The 11,248-nt window shown below is 41.5% G+C and overlaps 1 protein-coding gene across 1 annotated transcript in view; it reads right to left on the bottom strand.

Annotated features, from left to right (window-relative positions):
• Positions 1 to 4,258: 4,258 nt before the first annotated feature.
• KIF5C (kinesin family member 5C) overlaps positions 4,259 to 11,248 on the bottom strand; it is a 69,017-nt gene continuing 62,027 nt past the window's right edge. Inside the window, exon 26 of the mRNA XM_009886358.1 lies at positions 4,259 to 5,092. The gene's annotated coding sequence lies outside the window, so the exon portion shown is untranslated. The remainder of the gene's footprint in view (positions 5,093 to 11,248) is intronic.

Genomic DNA, 11,248 nt, shown 5'->3' with positions numbered 1-11,248 from the left:
TGGAAATGGATCCAATAATTTGTGTTGTTTTTATAGAGTTCATTGCCTGATGCAATCCCACATTCTGTGAATGAAATTGTAGGGATACGCTTGCAGTCTGCTCTGTAATTGAGTTCATCCTCCAGGCACAACCTTTATCTAAGACATCTTAAAGGGTGCATCTTTTTGACTCATGGAACAAGCTCTGTGGCGTGACACCGTACAGCGCTTGCCTTCCTCTGCGGGACGAGCGGGGAACGCTTGGGATGCCCAGCTGCTCTCCCCAGCGTTAACCATCTCCATTGGAAAGCCTCTTCGCCCCCGATGGAACCAAAGCTCTTCATCCCGCACGCAGTAGCACAATGGAAAGTTCACTCTGATTTAGAAATGACTGACTCCCAATTTTAACAGACTGGTTTTTTGTCTGCTAGGGCAGTGCTCTGTGCTACCAAACATACCAGGTTAATCGTCACGATTATATCGGTAAATCTGTGGAGTCAGAGCATCTGAATGCTTAGTTGCTCGGTGGCATTTACCTGGCTCTTAGAGAGCTGTACTTGTCACGCTGACCATCGGTCACCATCGGCCGCCCATCACCAGCAACAACACCGACAAGAGCCTGGCTGTAAGGGGCTTCCAATGCTGCTGGGTTCCAAGCGAAAGCAGCGTGAGCACGCGTGAGTGGGGATGGAAAACCACGTAATCCTCATTAGAAATCTACTCAGCAGCAAAAACGCAGCAATCCATTTCTAGAGAAATTCTGGAGCGCCATTGATTTGCATCACTGAGTAGAAAAGTAATGATGCAATTGAGAAATGCTCAGACTAATAATAATTACTGAAATAAGCCATTTATAAAGCTCCTGCATGTGACTTAAGGGAGGTGGCACGGACGCAGGAACTTTTACTCCACTAGACTGTATCTAAAGCGAGTGTAACATTCCTATAAAAATGGAAATGCACGCAGAGGGTAAGCGGCAGAGTCTCCCTGTCATCCTCCAGGCTACTGAAACAGAGCAGGAAGATTTCCTGGGAGAGGTAGTGGAGAAGACACAATTATTTATTTAAAAAAAAAAAAAAAAACAAAAACAAATAATCCTGTGTTAATTTCCCAAGCCTTCTAATTGCTTTCTACAGATTTAGATGAAAAGTTAAACTCCAGACAGCGACCAGAGATGTGGACTCCAGCACACTGCCCAGCGCTGTGCCACGGAACGGGGCACCCCCAGGCGCCGTGGGCAGGGGCGGCGCGCTCCTCTACCAGAGATGCTGTACATACGTGTCACACACCATGCACACCGCAAAGTTTAGTTCAATTTTATTTTCCACTGTAACGGTTTTCGAATGATACATCATGCAGTCTGCCAGTGTATCCATCCATCTCTGATAGAATTTTAGAACGAAGATAAAAGACTTATCTCCACGGGATGGGGGAAGGAGGGTGAGATCTGCTATCAAGAGTTTAATACATTTCAGCATCATTTGATGCAATGGCAAAAAATTTCCCCTTGTTACCAGCAAAACGTGTCCACAATTTATTTTTTCCTAAATTGAACACTACTGTAAAGATACATAGAGCCCAGAGAATACACATCTGCAGTACACGTTACACACTTTACAAACTAGACATGTATAATTCTACAGAATGCCTCAACCCCCGGGGTTCTCCCACAACGAAAAGTGTTTCAATGGACAAGATTGTGAGAGCGAGAGAGGAACGGGTGGAGCGGTGTTCCATCCTGCACAGCGGATGTTCTCCAGTGCACTTCGCCCTTCATACAGGCACAGTGAAGACGAAAATCAAAGCAAGGGTAGATTAAGATTATCCTGCCAATTTATTTTTGGATTCCTTCCATTTCCAATGGAGATGTGCTTCATTCACGTTTACACAAAGTCTTTCTCCTCCAATACAGGAAATTTGCTTAGGCCTTTTCCTTTTGGACCTGCACGACCATTTGGTTTAAATACCCATTTATTCAAATGAAACAATGTGCAGCTTAAAATTCTTCATTTCTTCTATTTCCAAGCCTTATTTATCAAAATTACAGGCAAATGTGCATCTTAGTCCATTAGGCTTTATAAAACGGAATTTAAAAGTTACTCATAAGGTTCTGTAGGCAGAAATTATTGTAGTGAAGTTTTTTGTGACTTATTTTTTAGTTTTCAATATATTCAGGATAATCTGCTCTCACCCTCGTTGAGTTAAATACAAACTTAAAAATGCATCAGCCGAGATCTTTCCAGGTTTAAAACTTTCCTTGCTTTTGGGAAAACAAGTCGATGAAACGTGAACTCAAGGACAAACACAAGATATTTGAACATATCATTAAGAGAAGCTCAAGTGAGCAGGAAATACTTTTTAATTACTAGCAAAAAGAACAATATGCACTTTAGTTCCATCTGAAGTACACTTTCCATTTGTGAACAGTATTTCCACCAAAATTTGTCCCATGCATGACATTTTAAGATGTGAAATTTAATTTGCGCTATACAAATCACAACTTTAAAATTAGCCTAGAATAAATATAACACAACATTCAAAGAGCAAAGAAAGTAAGATAGCATCAAGTAGTGGAAATAGCAGGAGACAGGTTTTGATCTCTGCAGAGCAGACGTGTGGTTTTCATTTCTATATATAAAATGTGTAAGACTTAAAAATGGTACAAAAGTTGAATATACAATACGCAATACAACCTTAAGTTGCCTAATTAAAATAGGCTTACAAAACAAGAATCTATACATAAGCAGAGTAAGTTCAATTGACAGAATTCACAATTTCCAATTGAGTAAATACCCTCTGTATTTCTTTTTGAGAATTTCAGCCTAAGGCATCTTTTCAGCATTTCAGTTACAGAAAGTCCTCCTACAGCCTTGACGTAAAAGTTAACTTGGAGATACTTACATTGTTTTAGCTAGATGAACTGACTGGCTGATCAGCACTAGCCCAATTAAGAGATGTCAAAGCTAACTTATTACTCAAGCTGGAGAAAGCTCTCTAAACTGCCGTATGTAACTAACGGTGATGCTGTGAGGAACTCAATACAGTTTTTAAGCCAATGCTGCATCTACGATATACTTCCATACTGAACTTTGAATTTGAGAGACAGAACAAAAGTTTTACTACAGTACAAAATCTTTGACAGCAATTAAGTTTGGTATCTTTTCCAAGACAACTGTTTTAGAACCAAAACAAGAGGATGATTCGTTCATAGTAGAAACTGCAGCTCTGAACAGCTGATAGGATAGCACAGAGTAGCTCTGAATTAGTAATTTTATTAAAGATTGCATATGGCAAGTTCACAGTTCATTTTTTTCTGGCAGTGCACATGCACATAAAGAAAGAAAATATAAAACTTTGAAAAATACAAAATAAATTAAATACATGCAAATTTGCAACGCCATTAAATATTTTTAGCAAAATGCTCCCCAAAATAGTGCAACATTAAAAAAAAACCCAACAAAACAGTTAAATTAAGTCCAACTTACTTTGCAACAACCTAAATAATTTCAGTAGAAAAACATATCTTAAGTCAATTCACAATCTTTCAAAACGCTCTACTTTAAACTAGATAGTTCTACGCCTACTAACAAAGACATTCAGAAATTAAAAAAAAAAAAAAAACAATCTCAAATTAAATAAGAGCAAACGTCTGCAAAACAAGTCTAGAGGGCTATGCTCGGCCGTAACCTTCCTGGAACCCACGCTTCGTTGAGATGTAGGGTTGCGTGCTCTGCACATCTGCAGGAGGGAGGATATGTGTGTGTGGCACAGAAGCCGGAGGAGGAGCAGGAGCCTCTGCCTGCCAGCGGAACCTTCCCAGAACGATTCCAGTGCCCCCTTGCTGAGAAGATGGAAACTTTCTGTCTGACACGAAAGAGAGATCCAAGAAAGGCAAGCAGTCTCATCCTTACCTCCGTGCGCACAAGCGTACCACCCGTGGGACGACTTGCTTCTTGTAACTTATAATGACATTCTTTTCACCTTGCAATATGCTCTTCACCTCCTAACAAACGTATTCCCAAATTTGGTCTGCAAAGGACAGCTCAAGTATACAACTCTCACCTCCTTTTGGACTCTCTCTATATAATCGTTTTCAAGGTAGGGTCTGGGGTTTGGGGGACTATTTTTTTTGTTTGTTTCTTTAAGGTAGCGTCTGTTCTGGTAGGGGACTGTTCACTCCGGTACCTGAATTCCCGGTACCTAAATTCCCCGATCTGCTCAATCGGGGCTTGCCGAAGGCATGCGGGAAGGGGAAGAGAGGGGACGTTTGTCGGCTTTTCCAAGACAAGATTTCCACAGCATTCTGAAAGCCTTCAAAATTTCATAGAGAACAACGCTTACAAACACACGGCTAGCCATCACACTCCAGGAAAACCCACCACTGTAGGGAGAACTACAAGCAGATCAGATCTTAATTTTAAGATAGGTCACACAGATATATTCATGTAACTACCAAACTTCAAAACCTAGACCTATACTAACAGATTTCTCTGCATCCCGTCTGATCTTTACCAGGTACTGCAATAAAAGTTATTTTATACAGTCCAAAGATTTTATCAGGATATTACAAATGGTTCTTTGGGGAAATTTACTTCTGAAAATGTAAGCAGTAAAATTAAACCATATAGCAGCACATTTTCATCCCCTAAAAATATAAAATAATATGTATATTATACAGTAAATCAGTCATGACAGAGCACAATCACCTGCCTTTGATGGCACTTGGTCATTGAATAATTAATTCTCTGATGCCAGAAGTCGGGATTTACTGCTGCAACAGAGGACTTCGAAAAAGCATCAATCTGAGTGTCGAAGCCCCAACCTAACCAGCGCCAAGGGGTCAAACGCAGTCAGTGAGAGATTCTGAGTGGCAGACTTCCTATCGTTACTTAGATGGTTATGTTAAATACATTGTACAAGTATCTGTAGAAGAGTTGAGCTGAACACTTCTGTACACGTGGAGATCCTACGAAGCTCAAAATACCTGGGACCAGTGCATTGCAGATGGCTGTAGGACGCGCAGGATGAACAGGATGTGGATCCGGTCGAAGAGGGGGGAAGAAAAGAAGCTAGTGACTTAATGACAGTCCTTAGCATGCTAAGTGGAACTGACCTGTCAAAAGAGAGCAAGAAAGGTAATGATAATTAGCAGACGTTTGAGATTAGAAAGCAGATACACAACCTGGCAAATCAACTGATACCTACACTTCACCAAAACATGATGCACAGCAGCCAAAGAGCCACCGTACAGCGAGGAAACGAGAGTCAAGTAAAGCACAATTTTAACAATTCATGAAATTAGGGTTTCATTTACAAAGTCTTGGAAAGGAATTTTCTCAGCCTGTGTCTCTCCAGCCCACAAATTGGCACAGTCATCATGAAACAATTCTCTTGATGAAATTCATTCTTTGCCACCTGTGGCATAGTGTTACACCTTGCGTAAATACATCCTTAAACACTATCTAATGGTCTAACTTTTTTTTTCCTTTTACCTCTCTGTTCTTTTAATAGGATTTTTCTCTCCACTGGTCGGCACTCGGATATGCTGAAGAGCAGATGTGTGCGTATCTTATACAAGTAAGGAAAGTAACTGCACTTGAGTTTGAAAACTTATTATAAAACAAAAGGCTGAAAAATACAAATCCCAAACAATCCTTCTCCTTTATTCTCTCTCCTGACAGAGAGGTGCTTTCCTTACATATATATATACATACACAAAATATGTGTTTACAGAAATATATAAAAATATTTTATATAATATCCTGGTAATCTATTATGAAATTATACCATATAATTTTATATAACACATATGCATATTATACAGGCATCTTTCTCACTAATTTAATAGTAATCACATCCCGAACCAAAGTTCAAGGCACATTACCAAGCACAAAGGTGATTTAAAGTTGATTATAAAACATTTGAAATACAGACCTTTAAAAACTCCTGGGTTTGAATTTTTCCCCCTACGTTTCTCGTTAGCCATATGGAAAGCACCACATAAGTAACTGAATGTGCCTAGCACATTTTTTAGCACATTAGCTAATACAAAATCAGCCTTACAGGGAGAGACGTGTTTTCCTCAATTAAGCATTTTCTTGTTTAGTTATTTAAAAAAACCTTGTCCACATTCAAGATCAAGTTATAAAAATAAATAAATACATAAATATCGATGCATCAGTGTTTTTAAATTTACTCTAAATTAACAGTGGGAATTGTAGTTGGCTCCTAATTGTCATCCTTATTAACGCCTTAAAGGAAACCAAGATGATTATTAACTCCTGCATCTTATTGGCTAGATTAACTACGGCCTGGCTAATTAAATATAGTTATTCATCTTGCTCAAGGATGGGGAGGTGCTGGGAACATACCAGAGACCTTAGGATAAGGGCCATACAGACAAGAGCCTGTTTGCACAGCATATTTCACAAAACCAGATCCCAGTACAACTTGCTTGAATAATTTCTGTAGGCCAAGACGGAGCATTACTGCAATCGTTAGCGTATCTTCACGTCAGTCCTTTCCTTCTCTTTTGAAATGAGGTATCAGACAAGTTTGAGGAAATATCAGGAAGGCCGGACAGGCAGATAACCAGCTTCCTTCAGATTTGAAATACGAAAGCACACACATCATCAAGCCATCTGCTACTGGGCTGTCTGTCCAAGGTTTCCAGGCAGCGCCTGAGCATCCCCACTGTGCCAGCTTGCTCACAGGTCCAGCGATTCCAGGAGAGCATCCTCCAGCCTGCAGCTCAGTCATTGAGAAAGGTGTTGCAAAAAAGGTGACAGCAAACCCAGAAGTTTGCGTACAGCACCTGAAGTGCTTTCCAGCAAAGCCAAAAATGCTGAATATTATCATCCATGCTTTCCTTGAGCCTCAACCTCAGCTGTCACCGAGCTCTGTCCTGTGTGCAGGGCCAGGTTAGGTCCAAGATGTAATTACAGCAGACTCAAAGATGATCTCTGCTTCTATGATGGAGAACCTACATCAGTGGACAAGGGAAGAGCTATGGATGTCATCTATCTGGACTTCTGCAAGGCCTTTTGACATAGCGCCCTACAACATCGTGCTCTCTAAATTGGAAAGGTATGGATTTGATGGGTGGATTGTATGGTGGATGAGGAATTGGTTGGATGGTCGCATCCAGAGGGTAGTGGTCAACGGCTCAATGTCCAGATGGAGATCCGTGACAAGTGGTGTCCCTCAGAGGTGTATACTGCAACCAGTACTGTTCAATATCTTCATCAATGACTTAGCCAGAAGGATCGAGTGCACCCTCAGCAAGTCTGTGGATGACATGAAGCTGTGTGGTGCGGTTCACACATCTGAGGGACGGGATGCCATCCAGAGGCACCTGGACAAGCTTGAGAAGTGGACCCATGTGATCCTCATAAGGTTCAACAAGGTGAAGTGCAGGGTCCTGCACCTGGCTTGGGGCAACCCCGATATCTACACAGGCTGGGGATGAAGGATGGAGAGCGTCTCTGCTGAGAGGGTCTTGGGGGTACTGGTGGATGAAAAGCTGGGCATAAGTTGACAACGTGCACAGGCAGCCCAGAAAGCCCCCGGCATCCCGGGCTGCATCCCCAGCAGCGTGGCCAGCAGGGCGAGGGGGGATTGTGCCCCTCTGCTGCGCTCTGCTCTGGGGAGACCCCCCTGCAGTGCTGCCTCCAGCTCGGGGGGTCCCACCAGCAGAAGGAGATGGAGCTGTTGGAGCGGGGCCAGAGGAGGCCCCGGAGATGCTGGGAGGGCTGGAGCCCCTCTGCTGGGAGGACAGACTGGGAGAGTTGGGGGGCTTCAGCCTGGAGAAGAGAAGGCTCCGGGGAGACCTAATTGCAGGTTCCAGTACTTAAAGTGGCCTTGTAAGAAAGATGGGGACAAATTTTTTAGCAGGGCCTGTTGCGATAGGACAAGGGGGAATGGCTTTAAACTCAAAGAGGGGAGATTTAGACTAGATAGAAGGAAGAATTTTTTTATGCTGAGGGTGGTAAGCCCCTGGCCCAGGTTGCCCAGAGACGTGGTAGATGCCCCAGCCCTGGAAACATTCAAGGTCAGGTGGGACGGGGCTCTGAGCAGCCTGGTCTAGTTGAAGATGTCCCTGCTCATGGCAGAGAGGTTGGATCAGATGACCTCTAAATGGCCATTCCATTCCATTCCATTCCATTCCATCTGGAGAAAGTCCTTATTAAATCGGGAAATGCAGGAGGGCAACACCACCGTGGTTCACCTCTCCATGAGCAACCTGAGTAAGAGGACCTGTGTCCTCCAGACGGGGTGTAGGGGGAGTTCTGAGCAGGTCCATTTCATGAATTTAAAGACAGAACTTCCAAATGAGCTGATCTGGACTAACATTGATCTGGCCACATATTTTAAGCATGAAAAACAATTCTACATAGATTTCTACCACTTAATGCATTTTTCCCGTTGTTCACTTCAGCCTGGCAGTTACTGACTAGCACGCTGCAAGGGACATGCAAGTTTGCTCAGACACTGCCTTTATGCTTATTTCCATTTCTAAAACTTATTATCGTTATAGATTTTCTTTAATGACTGAGGAAAAAAATACATGAAACCAGATTGTAGAGTTGCTTTGATAATTTTGTGCGGTTTTTGGCCTAAACTTTGTGGGGCAGCATGAGAAAGAGTCAAAACAATTTGGGTTTTGCTTTGGTGTTTTTTTTTGTTCCTATCTAAAGCAAAATACATACCATAGCTTTTGGTTTTTTAATTCCTGATATTATTTGAAAAGCTGTTATATTAACCTTTTTTGAAACCTGCACTGTGTTTAGTTACATTTAGAAACTATACACAATATACAATTAAGCTCTGCAGCAGAGAAACTAATACACAACCATCCACATGACATGATTTGCTGCTATTCACACATGGGGAGTATTGTTTTTTAAACTTTTGTCAAAATACTTCTCTCTACAAAATTCAAAAACTTTATAAGGTTTACACTGAAGAACATATTTCATCTAATTTTATTAAAACAGAAAAGATTAAACTGTAAGAACTGAGTCAAAACTGTGCTATAGAAATAAACATTAGAAATCCCCAAGGCCGTCTCCATGAAATCTTGGCATAAATTTAGCTAAATGGTTGTAGCAATTCCAGTGCTACCTTTTTAGAGAAATACAGCCCTACTGTAGAAAAGTACTCGTACTGCAGCACTTATCCTGTCAGCTGCACCAATGTGGATTCCCCTCCTGATCATTTCCAAAATCTAGGTTTGAGGTATGCCCCAGGTAACAAATTCATTGCATTTGTATTTTCAAAAACGTCTGCAATGTAAACAGAGGGAGGAATTATCTCTCCGAGATTTGCAGACACGCCTTGCCCTCCCGAGTCTCCAGTTTCAGCCAGCTACCGGCAACGTGCAACTTCAGGAGCACATTTTATTAACACCTAGATTTTTTTTTTCTCTCCCGTTTGCTACTGTTTTCATGAAACGCTACGCTTTCTGGGATAGAAATCATCTCCTTGCATCACACACGTTGCATCTAGGCAGCGTGGCCCAAAGTGGGCAAAGCCTGAACTGAGTCCTGCAGAGTCGCAAGGGCTTGCCCAGCTCTGCTGAACTGCGTAAAAACAGCAAGAGCAATACTCCCTGTTACTGAGGGGTGGGCTGCCGGGGTAATAAATCATAATCACTGACCAGTCTAACAGTAATAACTGTCTATTATCTTTACTGTGATTGATGAATGAATGCAAGATAAATTGCCCCTCATTCTGGGATAAAATTTTCATTCCAGAGATAGGGTATGTTATTTGGCAGCAAATATTTATCTAGAAACACCACCTTTATTTCACTGCTGTTCAATGAAAATAAAAGAAAGTTCTGTTCTAATTCTAACTGTGTAGAACTGTGCCATTCAAAAGCATGGGGCATTTCTACAGAGCACAGAAATGTCTCAACAGTATTATGGAAATAATCTGTATAAATTTTTCCCTGCTCAAGTAGTATCTTCACTAACACTCTTACTCAAGCCCCTGGGCTTTCATCCAACAAGCTCAGAATTCAAATTACTCTGATGCTCCCCAAATCCTTTGGCAGTCAAATAGCTGCAATTTGCCAATAATCTTCTCAACTGAAGGACCAAAAATGATGAGAACTGACCTTCTTTAATCACTGCCCGGCCTTAGACTACTACATGTTCAAGACATCTTTCTAGATGTGTGCAAAAAATCTAGAACTTGACTGAGTTTAAAAACCAATTATAAAGCCTAAAATATGGTTCTCTGAAGTAGTAATCATAGAATATCTCAAGTAGGAAGGGACCCATAAGGATCATTGAGTCCAACTCCCACGACATTTCGAATTGTTGCCTTACACATGACATGTGATACACAATGCAGCCAGGCGTTAGACTCGGTCTCGAGCAATAGGGAAATTAGACCGATAAAAGCCATAAAGGAGCATTACTGTCAATTAAGAAAAAAACCCACATACACTCTTTTTAAATGGCTTTGCTCCAACCTGTAGGGCTTCCATTTGGTTTTCAGAATCTTTTTCCTAATTTTTTCAGAAACCACAGATCCATTAGTGTACCCTGTTTCTTCTAAAACCTTGTCTTCTTTTTCTCCACCCCTGTTGTCCATGAGCTCCTCTGCAACGTGTTACAAGCCTGGCCTGAATCTGCTCATCCTCCAATCTAAAACTCAGCATCTAAAACATTTTAGAGGTATTCCATGCCTTCTGATTGCTTTTTGTTGACTTCCAAAGTCCTATCTTCTTATACACCCAGCTAGTTTTAAGTGTATTTATTTTGTTAATAACTTTTACTAATCTGCAGTTGTTCGTTTGACATGTGCCTGTACCTAATGTGTGGTTTGTTTGAGACTGACACTTAATTTCTTAGCAGATGGGATATTAAAGGCCCACCCAGTTTAGGCAGGTAGCAGCTTTTTTTTCCCACAGAGCAGCTGTTATGATATATGTTTGGAAATATTTTACATGCTGCTGTATCACACTCTTCTCCCTTTGCTCTTCCACAGAGGTGGGAATGCAATGAAGTAGATAGACAGAGGCTATCTCGCTTGTCAGATGGAAAAGGCAGTTTGAGTGCAGAATGAACTAACGTGCAAAAACGCTCAGCAAAGACTTGCCCTAATTCATCCACAGCGAAAATATGTTGCTTGCAGCTGCAGGGCTCATGGAAAACACAATGAACAGAAACAATCTGCACAAGACAATAACAGCTTGAGTGTGATGTGATGGATGGTTTGCATGCATGCATGACACGAAACATTCTCCAAAAATAAAAAA

Source organism: Charadrius vociferus, unplaced genomic scaffold, assembly GCF_000708025.1.
Source record: "Charadrius vociferus isolate BGI_N301 unplaced genomic scaffold, ASM70802v2 scaffold35, whole genome shotgun sequence".
Lineage (NCBI taxonomy): Eukaryota > Metazoa > Chordata > Aves > Charadriiformes > Charadriidae > Charadrius > Charadrius vociferus.
This window is presented reverse-complemented; position numbering and strand designations above follow the sequence as displayed.